The following is a 16999-nucleotide window of genomic DNA, read 5'->3' on the forward strand; positions in this document are numbered from 1 at the left end:
TCTATGTGAATGGTTGCTTTGCTCTTGCTGCTTTTAATATTCTTTCTTTAATTTTTGCCATTTTAGTTACAATGTTTTGGTTTAGTCCTCTTTGGGCTGATCCTGTTTGAGACTCTGTCCTTCCAGGACCAGGATGTCTGTTTTCTTTCCCAGGTTAGAGAAGTTTTGATATATTATTTCTTCAAATATTTTCTCTGCTCCTTTCTCTCTGTCTTCTCCTTCTGTAATCCCTATAATGTGAATGTTAGTATGCTTGATTATGTCTCAGAAGTCTCTTAAACTGTCCTCATTATTTTTAATCCTTTTTTCAGTTCAGCATCAGTGACTGGCACTATTTTGTTTTCCAGCTTTCTGATCTGTACCTCTGTACCATTTAATCTACTGTTGATTTTTTCTAATGTATTTTTCATTTCCGTTATTATATTCATCTGTGAGTTTTCTTTACATCTTCTAAATCTTTGTTGAACTTCTGTGTTCATCCATTATTCTCTTGAGTTCTTTGATTATCTTTGTGATCATTACCCTGAACACTTTCTTTGGTAGATTGCCTATCTTCACTTCACTTAGTTCTTCTGGGGTTTTAACTCATTCCTTATACTGGAAAATGTTCCTCTGTTGCCTCATTTTGTCTAATTTTCTGTTTTTATTTCTGTGTATCTGGTAGGTTGGTTATGTTTCCTGATCTTGGAGATGTGGCCTTTTGTAGATGTCCTATGGGTCCCAGCACCACATTCCTATCTGGTCACCAGAGCTATATGCTCTAGGGGTGTCCCCAATTTTGGTTGTATGGGTCCTTCTGTTGTGGCAGCCTGACTGCTGTGGATGGTCTGGTAGGCATGGTTGATTCACAGTATGGTGGTTGTCAGGAGCTGCCTTGTGTGGAGGCTGCTGGTTGCTGGCTGGCAGAGCTGGGTTTTGAGATGGTTGGCTGAAATACTGTGGGACTAGGGTGCTCTGGGCTAGTGCTAGCACACCAGTGGGCAAATCCAGGTTCTGGGGTGGGTGATTGCAGGGTCAGGATTCCCAGATTCAGTGTTGGCCTGCTGGTGGGTGGGGCCAGTTACTGACATAACTGGCTGCAGGTTCTGGGGTATCTCAAAGCTGGTGCTGGCCCACTGGTGAGTGGGGTTGGATCCCAGTGTGGCTGTCTGAGGAGTCCAAGGTATCAAAGCTGATGTCTGTCTGCTGGTGGTTGGGGCTGGTGCACAGTGGGTCCTGGGGCTGGTGCCTGCCCACTAGAGGTCACAGATGGACCCTGGTGCCTCTGACTGCAGGGCCCTGAAGGTGGTGGGTAATGTGTCTGCCTACAGGTGTGCAGGGCCAGGCCCTGTGTCCTCTGGGTGACAGGGTCATGTCTGGTGTGGCCATGGGCTCAGGGGATTCTAAGGAAGCCTGCCTGCTGGTGGATGGGGCTGTGTCCCAGCTCAGCTGCTTGACTGGCCTGAAGCATCTCAGTACTAGTACCAACAGGCTGATGGGTGGGTGGAGTGCTAGGTCCTGAGACTAACAGTCTAGAGGGGGATCTAGCATACGTTAGATCTAGTGTCCATGTGGTAGAAATACCTCCTCAAAGTGGCTGCCATCCATATTATGTCCCAGGAGTGAGTGGGCTCCATTTGCCTCCTAGTTCTCTGGGAGACTTTCCAGGCTCCTTTCAAATTACTGCTTCTGCCCAGTGTCCTGGAATGTGTGAGACTTTGTGGGCTCCTTTAACAGTGGAGTCTTGGTGACAGGGATCAAGGTGTTCAAGTAGGAGGAGGATGGGGAGCTCACCTCCCCCCACAAACATATCAAAAATACATTTACATGTGGGACGCTTCTCATGAAAAACTAACTACAAGCTGGCAGAAGAACTCTTATTTACACAAGCAAAGCTGCAAAAGAAAGATCTCCACATAACCAGATAGGAAGGGGAAAAAAGGCATCAGGTCAGGACCTGCACCCTTGGAAGGCATCTGTAAGGAAGAGATCTGTACAGGTGAACTTTCACCCTGGGGAGCGAGCCAGTCAAACCACAATCTGGGCATCTCAGTCCTGGTGTCCTGCGTGGAGTAGGTGGCCCCCCTGCCTACTGGAAAATCCACCGAGAGAGACAGAGGGCTGGGTAAGGCTAGACTACTCATGAGCAATGAGCACATCCTGGCTTACTGATAGTTATGGCAGACAGAGCCTTGCACTGGTGGTTGTCACTTCACTGCACTTCCCAATCTGAAGGGATGAACACCCTGACCCTGCTCACTCCACACCACGGCATGGTGTGAGATCTGGACAGAGACTCAGTCTAACTTCACAGAGATGTACCAGGGCACCTGGGGTGTGATCTGGGTGGAGCTGTGGAGGCCACTGGCAGTGCTGACATGGGGTAGGTGTAGCCACAACACTGCCATTGTGCACGCAGGGCAGTGCCACAGGAGCATGCAGTGGCTAAGTGCTGAATCTTGGGCAGACATGCCCTGGGAGAGGACCCATCTAGCTAGCAGAGACAGCCCAAAGGGCCTGGGGTGTGGCCTGGGTGGGGCAGCAACAGCCACTGCCAGTCCGCTCAGGAGTATGCAGTGGTTCCTCTCCCAACAAGAGCGACCAAGCTCTGCCCAATCCACACCGCAGCCTGGTGCTAGATCTGGGGCAGATGAGTCCTGGGAGAAGCCCGCTCAGCCCAGATCTCAGGCAGAGGTGCAGCCACCTCAATTCCTGCAGACACAGCACCCCTACTCCCAGCCCCAGCCTACTTCATACCACAGCTCTGTACTAGATCTGAGGTGAACACAATAGAGAAAGGGGTGTGACACTGGGCTGCTTGTGAGTAGAACTGTGATGCTTATCCAGTGGGCAAATAGGTGATCTGTGACCACACAGGCTTCACTTGCTTCAGCAATCACCTCCTTTGGGGCAGGGCAAGCATTCAAGGGCAAGAGAGCCTGATCAAACCTTTCTCTCAGGGCTTCTACTCCAACAAGTGGGGAGCAGACCCCAGACTTGACAGAGTGGTGACAGCCATGGAGCAGAGGAAGACCTGCCTCATATCCAGCACAGGCTCTAGATACTATAACACCAGCCACACCACCTATCTAGGGAGTAACAACCAGCACACCCAGAGGAGAAATGTGGCTGGCAGCTGGCATCCACAGCAAAACCAGCCCTCACACCGAAAACACTGGACGCACAGAGTTTACGTAGGGATGTTCCCACATAAAAACACCACTTCAAGAATATAGTAGATAACTGTTTCTCCTAAACTCACAGAGACAGAGAAAAATTGAGTAAAATGAAAGGGCAGAGGAACTACTCCCAATTAAAAGAATAAGAGAAATCTGAAAGAACACATAATGAAACAGAGCTCACCAGTCTACTAGACCCTGAGTTCAAAAAGGAGGTAATAAAAATGCTAACTGAATTAAGAAAGATTATCAAAACAAATGCAGATCACTGTAATAAAGAACAAAAAACTATAAAGATGAACCAATCAAAATTAGACAATTCAAAAGACAAGATAAAAACCAATCTAGGAGTAATGAATAACTGCCTAATTGACACAGAAAAACAAATAAGTTATCTGGAAGATAGAATAATAGAAATCATCGAGTCAGAACAGTAAATAGAAAGTAAAAAAAAAAAAAAAGAAGAAAAAGAGAAAGCAACATAGATCTACGGGATATTACATAACATGTCAACAAACACACCAATAGAGGTTCTAGAAGGTGAAGAGAGAAAGGGATCGAAAATATATTTGAAGAAATTATGGCTGAAAAGTTACTGAACCTAGAGAAAGAAATAGGTATCTAGGTATAGGAAGCACAATGTGAAACACCATATTAACAAAGGAGTGACAAAAATCACATGATCATCTCAATAGATGCAGGAAAAGCATTTGACAAAACATTCATTCATGACAAAAATTTTCCCCAAATTGGGTACAGAGGGAACATATTTGCTAACAATGCAACTGAAAAGCATTTAATACACAAAATACTAGAACAGCTCATACAATTCAGTATCAAAAATACAACCAAATCAAAAAAATGGGCAGAAGACTTAAAAACACATTTTTCCAAAAAAGACATACAGTGGCCAATAGGCACATGAAAAGATGCTTAACATAGCTAATTATTAGAAAAATGCAAATCAAAGCCACAATGAGCAATCAACTCACAACACTCAAAATGGCCATCATCAAGAAGTCCACAAATAAAAAATGCTGGTGAGGATGTGGAGAAAAGGGAACCATTCTACACTGTTGGTGGCAATGTAAATTGGAGCAGCCACTGTGAAAAACAGTATGAAGGTCTTCCAAAAAACTAAAACTAGAGCTACCATATGATCCAGCAATCCCACTCTTGGGTATATATCTGGAAAAAAAAACTAATTCAAAAAGACACATGCACCCCAATGTTCATAGCAGAACTATTTACAATACAAGACATGAAAACAATCAAAGTGCCCATTTACAGATGACTGGCTTCAGAAGATGTGATATATACATACATACATACATACGTCCATTTTACATTTATATATATATACATGTATGTGTATGTATGTATATGTATGTATGTGTGTGTGTGTGTGTGTATATATATATACATATATATATATATATATTCCATTGTGGAATATTATTCACCCATAACCCCCCCCAAAACTTGCCATTAGCAGAAACATGGATGGACCTAGAGAATATTATACTTAGTTAAATAAGTCAGGCAGAGAAAGACAAATACTGTATATTACTCACATGTGGAATCTATAAATTATACAAATGAATGTATTTATAAAACAGAAACAGGCTCACAGATGTAGAAAACAAACTCATGATTAATAAAAGAGAGGGGGAGGGAGTGATAAATTAGGAGTATGGAATTAAGATACAAACTACTATACATATAAAAGATAAGCAACAAGGATTTACTGTATAGCAGAAGGAATTTTATTAAATATCTTTAAAAAATCTATAATGGAATATAATCTGAAAAAAATAACTAAATCATTTTGTTGTACACTTGAATCTAACATGATATTTTAAATCAACTACACTTTAATACTATTAAAAAGAGAGAAGTCTCTACTTCCTAAAGCCCTCCACGTCTCCTGAAAGAAAGCCCTACTGGCTTTCAAAGCAAAACTTTTGGGGGGCTCATTGTCCCCATGCAGGATCCCCACATGGGGCTCAGACCCCTCACCCCCTGGGGAGACTTTTGTAATTATATTATTCTCCTGTCTGTGGCTCACCCACCCAGGGGTACGGTTCTTGACTATATCAAGACTCCACCCCCACTACCTATATCGTTATGGATCCTTCCATGTATCTTTAGTTGTGGAAGATCTTCTTCAGTAGTTCTGGTCATCATCATCAGTATTTGCTCTGCATATAGTTGTAACTTTGAGATGCCCATGAGAGGAAGAGAGCTCAGGGTTTTCTGACTCCAGCATCTTGCAACAATCCCTTGTGGTCTTCTGGTTTTAGCAGCCTCAATAGACTGAAACAGGAGATTCTCCTGGTTTAGAAGGTAGTTGAATGTAATCATCCAAGCTTTAAAAAACAAAGGTAAATAGATACAACTGAAAGAAGAAGGAGACTGAAAACAGGAGGGGGGTTCAATTTGCTAATGCTGACTTTCAAGATGGAGACAGCCAAATGGGTATCCGTAAAGGAAATGAATTCTGTCAAAAACATGAATCAACCTGGAAGCAATTCTTCATCAGATTCCAGTTCAAAATCTTAGTTAGGACTCAGAGGGTGAATGAATGAATAAAATGGCAACGATGCACTGTGGAAAACATACAATTTACATATTTCTGATCAGAGTAGGGGATTTTTTATTCCTTCTCCAGGCAAAGTAGAGGCTGTGTACACTCATGAGCAGAAAAGGGCTGACAGCTGGGAAGCATGCAGCCATGATTATAGTAATGTTGGCAAGGAACCAGCCGGGGTTACCAAAAGGAGCCAAAACAACTTGAAAGATGGAGGAAAGGGTATAAAAGTAAACAAACATGCTCATCAGAGGAAGAATGATTTTGTAGCTCTGGACACAAAGGAGGACCTAGGAGAGGTGTTGGTCCTATGAATGTGTTGGACAATCTCTTTATGCCTGTGCAGGATGAAAACCATGGAGCCACTGGCCCAGAGCATGAGCCCCAAACATAAAACATCAAGGAATAATAGTATTGCTGCATACAGTGCTTCTCTGGTTTTGTCATGACCAACAGCAGAACAGAATCCAAAATCCTTTTTGTTTGTGATGTTTTGGTCACTGCATGTACCATGTATGAAGATAGGGAAAATGATATTTACAAGCATTTGCAACATCCAACACAGGAGAATAGAGAAAACAACGTACTTGGGAGCTTCTACTTTAAGCTCTGCCCACCTGGAGTTCCTCGGAGTGATTGTGATCACCTGAAAGACACTCAAGAGGCAGATGCTACCAACGGACACTCCCCTCCCCACTCTGTGAAGAAAGAAAAGAACTTTGCATCCAAATTCACTGGAGCTACCATTACTCTGATACTAAAACTAGAAAAAGACACTATAAAAAAGAAAATGACAGATCAACATCTCAAATACAGATGAAAAATTGTCAACAAATACATTAGCAAACAGAAATCAGTGATATATATAAAGAATTATGCAAAACTATTAAGTGGAATTTTTCCAGAGATGCAAAGATGGTTCAATATTCACAAATCAATCAATGTGACACATCACATAAACAAAAAGGAGGCTAAAAATCACATGATCTTCTCAATAGACACAGGGAAAAGCTTTTGACAAAATTCAGCATTTGTTCATGATAAAAACTCTCATCAAAGTGGGTATAGAGGAAGCATATCTCAACATAATTAAGAAAATTTTATGGCAACTCCTCTGCTAACATCATACTCAGTCGTGAAAACTGAAAGCTTTTTCTCCAAAATCAGGAAAAAGACAAGGAGGCCCACTCTTGCTACTTCTATTTAACACAGTATTGGAAGACCTTGTCACAGCAATCAGAGAAGTAAAAGAAATAAAAGGCATCCATTTTGAAAGAGAAGAATAAAATTGTAACTATTTGCAGATGACATGACATTACATGTAGAAAACCCTAATGTCTCCAAAAAACTATTAGAACTAATAAATGAATTCAGTAAAGTTGCAGCTTACAAGATTAACAAACAGAAATCTACTGCTTTTCTATACACTAATAATGAAATATAAGAAAAAGAAGGCAAAAAACATTTGAAATCATTTAAAAAACAGTAAAATACCTAGGAATAAACTTAACCAAGGAAGTGGAAAACCTACACTCTGAAAACTATAAAATATTGATGAAGGAAACTGAAGATGATACAAAGTCAGATAAAGATACCTTGTGTTCTGGATTGGAAGAATTAATATTGTTAAAATATCCATACTACCCAAACCAATCTACAAATTTAATGCAATCACCATCAAAATACCTATGACATTTTTCACAGAACTGGGACAAAAATCCTAACATTCATATGGAACCACAAGAGACCTCACAAAAACAAAGCAATCTTGAGAAAAAAGTACAAAGCCGAAGTATCAAGTTCCCTTACTTCAGACTATCCTACAAAGCTACAGTATTCAAAACAGTATAGCACTGGCACAAAAATAGACACACAGATCGATGGAAGAGAATAGAGAGCCCCAAAATAAACCAATGCACAACTTATCTATTAATATATGACAAAAGAGGCAAGAATATATGATGGAGAAAAGACAGTCTCTTCAATAAGTGGTGCTGGGAAAACTGGACACCTACATGTAAATTAATAAAATCATTTCAACATTTTTCCCACACCATATACAAAAATAAACTCAAAATGAATCAAACACCCAAATAGCAGACTGGAAGTCATAACATTCCTAGAAGAACACATCGGCAGAACACCCTTTGACATAAATCATAGCAATATATTTTTTTATGTCTCCTAAAGCAAGGAAACAAGCAAAAATAAACAAATGAGACCTAATTAAACTTAACTTATCTTTTGCACAGTGGGAAACCATTGACAAAATGAAAAGATAACCTACTGAATTGGAGAAACTTTTCAAATGATATGACTGATATGTTAATATCTGAAATATATATACAGCTTATACCACTTGATATCAAAAAACAAACTATCCAATGAAAAGGTTAGAAAGCCTGAATAAACATTTTTACTAAGACATACAGATGACCAACAAGCACATGATAAGTCACTCAACAGTGTGATTCATCACAGAAATGCAAATAAAAACCACAATGATACATCGCTTCACAGCTATCAGAATGGTAATCATCAAAAAGACTACAAATAACAAACGTTGGTGAGGATGTGGAGTAAGGGGAACCCTAGTATACTTTTCATAGGAATGTAAATTGGTGCTGCCACTATGGAAAACAGCACAGAGTTTCCTCAAAAACCTAAAACAGAATACCATGCGTAGCAATGCCACTCCTGGGTATATGCCAGAAGAAAGAGAAAACACTGATTTGAGAAGAAACACATACCCCAGTGTTCACAGGAGCACTATTTACAATAGCCAAGACATGGAAGCAACCTGTGTGTCTGTCAACATATGAATATAGATGTGTTATATTACTCAGCCATAAAAGAATGAAAATTTTGTCAATTGCAACAACTGGCATAGACCTAGAGTGTATTATGGTTAGTGAAACAAATCACACAGAGAGTGACAAATATTGCATATTACCACTTACATGTGGAATAAAAAAAAAATAAAACAAATGGATGAATAGAACAGAACAGATCCGCAGATATAGAGGAAAAACTAGTGGTTACCAATGGGGAGAGAAAATGGGGAAGGGGCACGATAAGATTAAGATTTAGAAGTACAAACTACTGTGTATAATGTAAATAAATTACAAGGACATACGTTACAGCACAGGGAATAGAGCCCATATTTTATAATAACTTTAAGCAAAATATAATCTATATAAATACTTAATCATTATGCTGTATACATGAAACTAATACAATATTGTGAATCAGTGATAATTAAAGAGAAAAAACATAATTTAAAAGGATAATTCTGTAACCGACAGAGGTGATAATTATGGCTATAATGACAACATTACAATGTATAAATGTAAGATTCTACCACGTTGTACACTTTAAATTTACACAATGTTATATGTCAAATATATTTCAAGTAAAAAGAATCAGCTGAAACATTTTTCTTTTGTCCTCTTTTCCACAGTTCACTTAAATATGGCCATTTCTATATGAAAATACTTAAATGTGTTCATTTCCTGTAAAATATCATACTTCTAATAGAGGCTGCCATCTCTCTAAGGATTTTATCTATGAAACTCGTAACTGTCACTAAAAGGCTCCATTTACAGAGACCAACTTTATCCTCTTGTTTCACACCAGTATATTCTTTATTCTGTGATGACGTTAATTTCTTCAGTTTTATTAATGACCATTTCACATGCTGATCCATTTTCATGTGTAACTTTATCAAAGAGTCCATGCCTGGGAAACATATTCTGTTAGATTGAAAGCTACATATCTGAAGACTTCAATATATGCAGATTGTCGCAAGATCTACTGTTTATTACTGTATAAATTCCAAACTTTTCTACACATACCAGAAAAACATCAATAACATAATTACTTACAAGGTAATTATATTTCAAGAAAATACAATCACTGTTGTTTATTGGAAGATGCTCAGCATGTCTTGCTTATTATTCTCTTGAGATGCAGAATTTAGTTAAGACTCTGAGAGTGAATGAATGAATGAACTGGCAATGGTATGGACACAGTGGATATAAATACAATTTACATGGTTCTCATCATAGTAGGGGATTTTTGTTATTTCTTATTCAAGCAAAGTAGAGGCTGTGTACACTGGAGTCACGGCTCATGAGCAGGAAGGGGCTGACAGCTGGGAAGCATGCAGCAATAATTATACTGACTTTCACAAGGGACCAGTTGGGATTCTCAAAAAGAGACAAAAGAAGTTGAAAGACAGAGGAAAGGGTATAAAAGTAGACAAAAGTGCTCACCAGAAGAAGGATGGTTTTTGTAGCTCTGGACTCAGGGGAGGACCTGGGGAAGGCTTTGGTCCTCCGAATGTGTTGGACCTGCTGCTTATGCCTGTGTAGGATGAAAACCATGGAGCCACTGGCCCAGACGATGAGTCCCAAACATAAAACATCAGGGAACAACAGCATTCCTCCCAACAACACATCACTGATTTTGTCACGATGAATGGAAGCACAGTATCCAAAATCCTTTTCCTTTGTGATGTTTTGGTTGCTCAATTTGCTATGTATGGAGATAAGGAAAATGATATTTACCAACATTTGCAGGAACCAACACAGGAAAATAGAAATGACAATGTACTTGGGAGATTTCACTTTAAGCTCTGCCCACCTCGAGTTCCTGGGACTGACCATGATCACCTGAACGACACTCAAGAGGCAGATGCTACTAATGGACACTCCCCTTCCCACTCTGTGAAGAAAGAAAAGAACTTTGCATCCAAAATCACTGGGGAAATGTTTCCACCCAAACACTGCCATTGTGTGGGGGACGCCTTTACAGAGGAGGGTAAGGAAGTTGGCTACAATCAGGTGCTTAATTATCAAATCTGTGGACCTTAACCTGTACCCAGTGATGTAAAGGATGATATAATGGCAAAGAAGTGAGAAATTCCCCAGGATTCCAACCACAGTCTGCATTAAGATGATCACATCAATTGTCAAATCCCTGCTGTCCATCCTCTCAGACACCAGTCACTGATGTTTGTCTTGTCAGTTAGAATGTCCTGCATGGGAACATGAGGCACAGGATACACGTATAGTGTCAGCTGAATCCAATATTCTGCACTTATCATCAGTTCCCATTTGGAAACATTTACTGAATATTTTTCTGATAGTAGCAGCATTCCAGGGTTGCATGTATAACATTTAAAGAGGACTTCAAATGTTACAGTAATCATTGAAGGCATCACATGTGATCATGTTTTTATTCTTCACAAATCTCTGAGGCAGTCACTTCCACGAATTTAATTATACAGTTGCTGAGAAGGTACACATACAGAGGTTAAATATTTGTCCAAATCCACTGCTTAGGGCAGAGTGAGGACTTGACACCCACAGAACTGTTAAAGATACTGCAGTGACCCATGATGCTCTGCCAAAATCCTAGATAGCTATGTTCAAATAATCATCCAGATCGGTATTTTCTTTTGAATTTACATCTTAATATTTGATTTTAGACTGGTGGTATAAGTTTTATCAAGAAAAGAATCCATTTATTTATAAAGTTTTATTTTATATGTCAAAATCAATTATGAATAGAGATTTTGATATGTTAATACACGTCCATGCACTGTTGGCATTAAATTATCACAAGAACCTCCCACATGACAAGTTAACGTGAGGAAGAAGAGAAAGCCCTGAGATCAGGATGCCAACAGATCAGGATGCCAACAGAAAGACTCCTTCCCTTTTATGTGAGAAATGGAGAATAATAACACTTATTATAGAAGTTATTGAATAATCACATGTAATGCCATAAACTATGAACATAAAACAACAGTACATGATAAAATAGTGCAAAGCAAAACTAAATGATTATCGATCAGCTCTACTAGTTTTTGTGTGGACCTTTTACGGTTTTCTATATATAGTAACATGTCATCGGCATATAGTGACACTTTTACCTCTTCTTTTCCAATTTGGATCCCTTTTATTTCTCTCTTGTCTGACTGCTGTGGCTAGGACTTCCAAGACTATATTGAATAGGAGTGGTGCAAGGTAGGAGGTTACAAAATTAACGTTCAAAAATCAGTTGCATTTCTTTACACTAACGATGAATCAACAGAAAAAGAAACTAAAGAAACAATCCCCTTTAAAATAGCACACAAAGTAATAAAATACCTAGGAATACATTTAACCAAGGAGGTGAAAGAATTATACACAGAAAACTATAAACCATTCATGTAGGAAATTAAAGAAGACTTAAAAAAATGGAAAGATATCCAATGCTCCTGGATTGGAAGAATCAATATTGCCCAAGGCAATCTACAGATTTAATGCAATCCCTATCAAATTACCCAGGACATAATTCACAGAACTAGAACAAATAAAGTTTATATGGAACCACCAAAGACCTAGAATTGCCAAAGCATTACTGAAGAGAAAGAAAGGCTGGAGGAATAACTCTCCCAGACTTCAGACAATACTATAGAGCTACAGTCATCAAGACAGCATGGTATTGGTACCAAAACAGACATATAGACCAATGGAACAGAATAGAGAGCCCAGAAATGAACCCAGAAAATTTTGGTCAACTCATCTTCGACAAAGGAGGCAAGAATGTACAATGGAATAAAGACAGTCTCTTCAACAAATGGTGTTGGGAAAACTGGACAGCAGCATGTAAAGCAATGAAGCTAGAACACTCCCTTACACCATACACAAAAATAAACTCAAAATGGATCAAAGACTTACACATAAGACAAGATACAATAAACCTCCTTGAGGAAAACATAGGCAAAACATTATCTGACATACCTCTCAAAAATGTTCTCCTAGGACAGTCTACCCAAGCAATAGAAATAAAAGCAAGAATAAACTAACAGGACCTAATGAAACTTACAAGCTTCTGCACAGCAAAGGAAACCAGAAGTAAAACAAAAAGACAACCTATGGAATGGGAGAAAATTTTTGCAAATAAAACCAACGAGGGCTTGATCTCCAGAATATATAAACAGCTCATATGACTTAACAAGAAAGAAACAAACAACCCAGTCAAAAATGGGCAGAAGACCTAAATAAGCAATTCTCCAAGGAAGACATACAAATGATCAATAGCCACAAGAAAAAATGCTCAATATCACTAATTATCAGAGAAATGCAAATCAAAACTACAATGAGGCATCACTTCACACCAGTCAGAATGGCCGTCATTCAAAAATCCACAAACGACAAATGCTGGAGAAGCTGTGGAGAAAGGGGTACCCTCCTTCACTGCTGGTGGGAATGCAGTTTGGTGCAGCCACTGTGGAAAACAGTATGGAGATTCCTCAAAAGACTAGGAATAGACTGACCGTATGACCCAGGAATCCCGCTCCTGGGCATATATCTAGAAGGAACCCTACTTCAGGATGACACCTGCGTCCCAATGTTCATAGCAGTACTATTTACAATAGTCAAGACATGGAGACAGCTTAAATGTCCATCAATAGATGACTGGATAAAGAAGATGTGGTGTATTTATACAATGGAATACTACTCAGCCATAAAACCCGACAACATAATGCCATTTGCAGCAACATGGTTGCTCCTGGAGAATGTTATTCTAAGTGAAGTAAGCCAGAAATAGAAAGAGAAATGCCATATGAGATCGCTCATATGTGGAATTACAAAAAAACCAAAACATAAATACAAAACAGAAACAGACCCATAGACATAGAATACAAACTTGTGGTTGCCAAGGGGGTGGGGGGGGGTGGGAAGGGACAGACTGGGACTTCAAAATATAGAATAGATAAACAAGATTATACTGTATAGCACAGGGAAATATATACAAGATCTTATGATAGCTCACAGAGAAAAAAAAATGTGACAGTGAATATATGTATGTTCATGTATAACTGAAAAACTGTGCTCTACACATGAATTTGATGCAACATTGTAAAATGATTATAACTCAATAAAAAATGTTAAAAAAACTAAATGATTATCAGATCATATAGTTAGCTCTATGTTTATGCCAGAGTGAAGGAAAAATTTAGCAGTGAATGAAGATTCATGAATGACGTTATCATACAAGACATACATGCAAATCATCACTTGTAAGGCATGTGCTCTGCTTTTTATCAATTGAAATATTAGATTGCTGGTTTGATATCAGAAACAACATGAGTGGAAACAACATGATATGCAACAGATAGCTACTGCCTGACACTCATAATTATTATGTAAGATGCTCCTTAAATTTAAGACTGATGTAAACTTCACCATAATCAACACACTCAGCAGTTTTTCAATGGAGACACTCTTATTGCCTCTATTAAGTGCATCAGACACTCACAGTTAGAGAAAATCTTTCTATTCAAGCCGTTACCATTTGGACACACTTTCTGTACAGGATTAGATGATTTATGCAGATTCATCATACCCTTTATTTAAAAACCTGGAGGTATTAATTGTGTGCCTCTAGTAATTCTGAACATTGGGTCAGTGATTCCTATAAGGTAGACTCAACAGCTGATTGATTTTACAACTATATTTTAAAGCACTTTAAAAATCAGGTTTATCACTTGAATTCAGCCACAGCAATGGTTATCAGTGAGGATTACATTGAATTGCAGAGGAGCCCTTAGGAACTGGTGTAGGGTCTAAAAATCCATCTCTCTTTACCAGCTCAGTTGTATCTCAGATTATTCCACCTTCTCACATGGTGCTGGCACTGAACCGGGTCAGTACACAGAAGATGGCCTTTTTCTGACATGATCACTTAGCCAGACTCGATCTGCCTTTCTCTTACAGGCTCTGCCACCCACACTGATATACAACATGCTTACCTGACACCTTCCTGCTGCCAGGACAGAGGGCTCAGGGTTATGATCCTTGTAATTAGTATGTGTGGGAGGGAGGCAGGCACACCTAGATATATGGGCTTGTGAGTCTGTGTCCTGATCTGCTCTCCCCTTAGAGCTGCAATTATCATTTCACCTATAGCAGCAATGGGAGTGTAGGCTTGGGACCTGAGAACATTTCTGAAAACTTTTCTCACAGTTGTTAACTACAAAAAACAATTTTAAGTTTGTAGTGAGAGCCCTTAGAGGACAGCTGGAAAGCTTCCAAGAGCCTTTTTCTTTTCCATGATCCATCAAGACAGAGTCTCACAGGGAGAAGAAGGAAATACTGAAATCACATACTTGAGCAACTGGCATAAATATGTGTATCCCTCTGGAATTATTCACTTCCCTGAGCTATTTCTCTACCCAAAGACAAGTACTTCCCTAATCTTCAGACAACTAAACTGATCTATTAATTAACATACTGGTAGAGAAGTGGAATGAGACAAAATACCTGGAAGTATATTCAATGTGATAGAAGTGAAAGGAGGAGAAACATGATAAAGAACTCACTATAGAAACTGTTTCACATAACAAATCAACTAAGTTGGATTCATTTGTATCATTCTATACCAATTATTATGGATTTTGTAGGAAAACATATTCTATTATTGACCACCATTAAGTGATAAGATTTAGATGCAGAAAAAATAAACAGAAAAAAGGGAGAAGGTTCAAAAAGAGTGTCTCAAAAAATAAAAGCACCCAGATCTGAGGGCTTGACAGATTTTAATATTTACACAAATCTCAGCTGAACCAATGCTCAATTACTTGATTCAATATGATCACACCAGGAGACTAAACACCAGGCTACTAAAAATAATAGATTAAAAGAAATCAGAAAATGTCTTGAAACAATTAAAAATAAAAGCTAATTTTGCAAAATCCGTGGGACACAGCAAAAGCAATTCTAAGAGAGAAATTAACAGTGATAAAGGCCTACTTCAAGAAGCAAGAAAATCTCCAACACACAACCTAACCTACCATCTAAAGGAATCAGAGAAAGAAGGACAAACGATGTCAAACTCAGACATAGAATGAAATGATAAAGTCAAACAGGAAATTTTAAAAAGCAGAGACTAAAAAACCCACACAGTATGTCAACACAACCAAGAACTGGTTTTCTCAAAAGCTAAACAAAACTGATTAGCCGTTAGGCAGACTTATCAAGAAGAAAAGAGAGAAGACCCATATAAACCAAATAAGACTTAGAGAGGAGAAATCACATCCCCTGTCACAGAGGTACAAAAAAAATCACTAGAGAATACTATCAACAGTTTTATGGCAACAAATTTTACAACCCAGAAGAAATGAATAAACTTCTAGAAACACAGAACATTCCGCGCCTGAATGAGGAAGAAATAGATTATGTGAACAGACAGATCACCAGTAGTGAAATTGAATTTTTAATTGAAAAAAATCCTCACAAGCAAAAGTCCAGGGCTGATGGTTTGACGAGGAATTCTACAAAACATAAAGAAGAGCTACTATTTAATCTTTAGCAAACTATTTCAAAAAGTTAGAAAATGGAACATTCCCAAATTTATTCTAGGAAACCACCTTTATCATGATACCAAAATCAGACATAGAAAACACACACACAAAAAGAAATACAGGCCATTATCTCAGATGAATATAAATGCTAAACTCCTTAACAAAATATTAGCTAGCCAAATTCAACAACACATCAAAAGGATCACAACCATGATCATGTGGAATTCATTCAAGGGATGCAAGGTTCATCCAATGTACAGAAATCAATCAGTGTGATATACAACATTAATAAATGCGAAAAAAAATCACATCATCCTCTCTATAGACATAGAAAAAGCATGTCACAAAATTCAACATCCATTGACGGTAAAAACGCTCATCAACATATTTCAACATAAAAAATGCCATTTTATGACAAATCCACAGCTAATATAAGACTCAATGGTGAAAAGTTAAATCTTTCCTTTAAAATAAGGAACAAGACATGGATGCCAACTCTTACCACTTCTATTTAACAAAGTATTGGAAATTCTAGCCACACCAATCGGACAAGTGAAAAATAAAAGGCATACAAATTGGAAGGAAGGAAAAAAATGGTCAATATTTGCAGATGACATGAATATATCTATCTATCTATCTATCTATCTATCTATCTATCTATCTATCTATCTATCTATCTATCTACCTATATCTATATCTATCTCCCTAATAATCCTGAAGTCCCCACCAGAAATCAATCTATCTATATCTATTATCTATATCTATATCTATATCTAAATCTAATAGTCCTGAAGTCCCCACCAGAAAACTATCTGAACTAAAAATTAATTCAGTAAAGTAGCAGAATATAAGATTCATATACAAAATTTTGTTATTTTTCTATATACTAATGAA

General features: G+C 38.3%; 1 protein-coding gene and 1 pseudogene across 1 annotated transcript in view; both read right to left on the minus strand.

The window, feature by feature from the left end:
* The window catches only part of LOC105067186 (uncharacterized), a 123784-nt gene that overhangs the window by 63040 nt on the left and 43745 nt on the right, over positions 1-16999 (minus strand). The window contains exons 3-4 of the transcript XR_012509340.1: positions 10393-10473; positions 10023-10284 (exon numbers count right to left, since the gene is read on the minus strand). The gene's annotated coding sequence lies outside the window, so the exon portion shown is untranslated. The remainder of the gene's footprint in view (positions 1-10022; positions 10285-10392; positions 10474-16999) is intronic.
* Positions 4858-9454, minus strand: LOC141578662 (vomeronasal type-1 receptor 4-like; annotated as a pseudogene).

This window comes from Camelus bactrianus, chromosome 9 (assembly GCF_048773025.1).
Source record: "Camelus bactrianus isolate YW-2024 breed Bactrian camel chromosome 9, ASM4877302v1, whole genome shotgun sequence".
Classification (NCBI taxonomy): Eukaryota; Metazoa; Chordata; class Mammalia; order Artiodactyla; family Camelidae; genus Camelus; species Camelus bactrianus.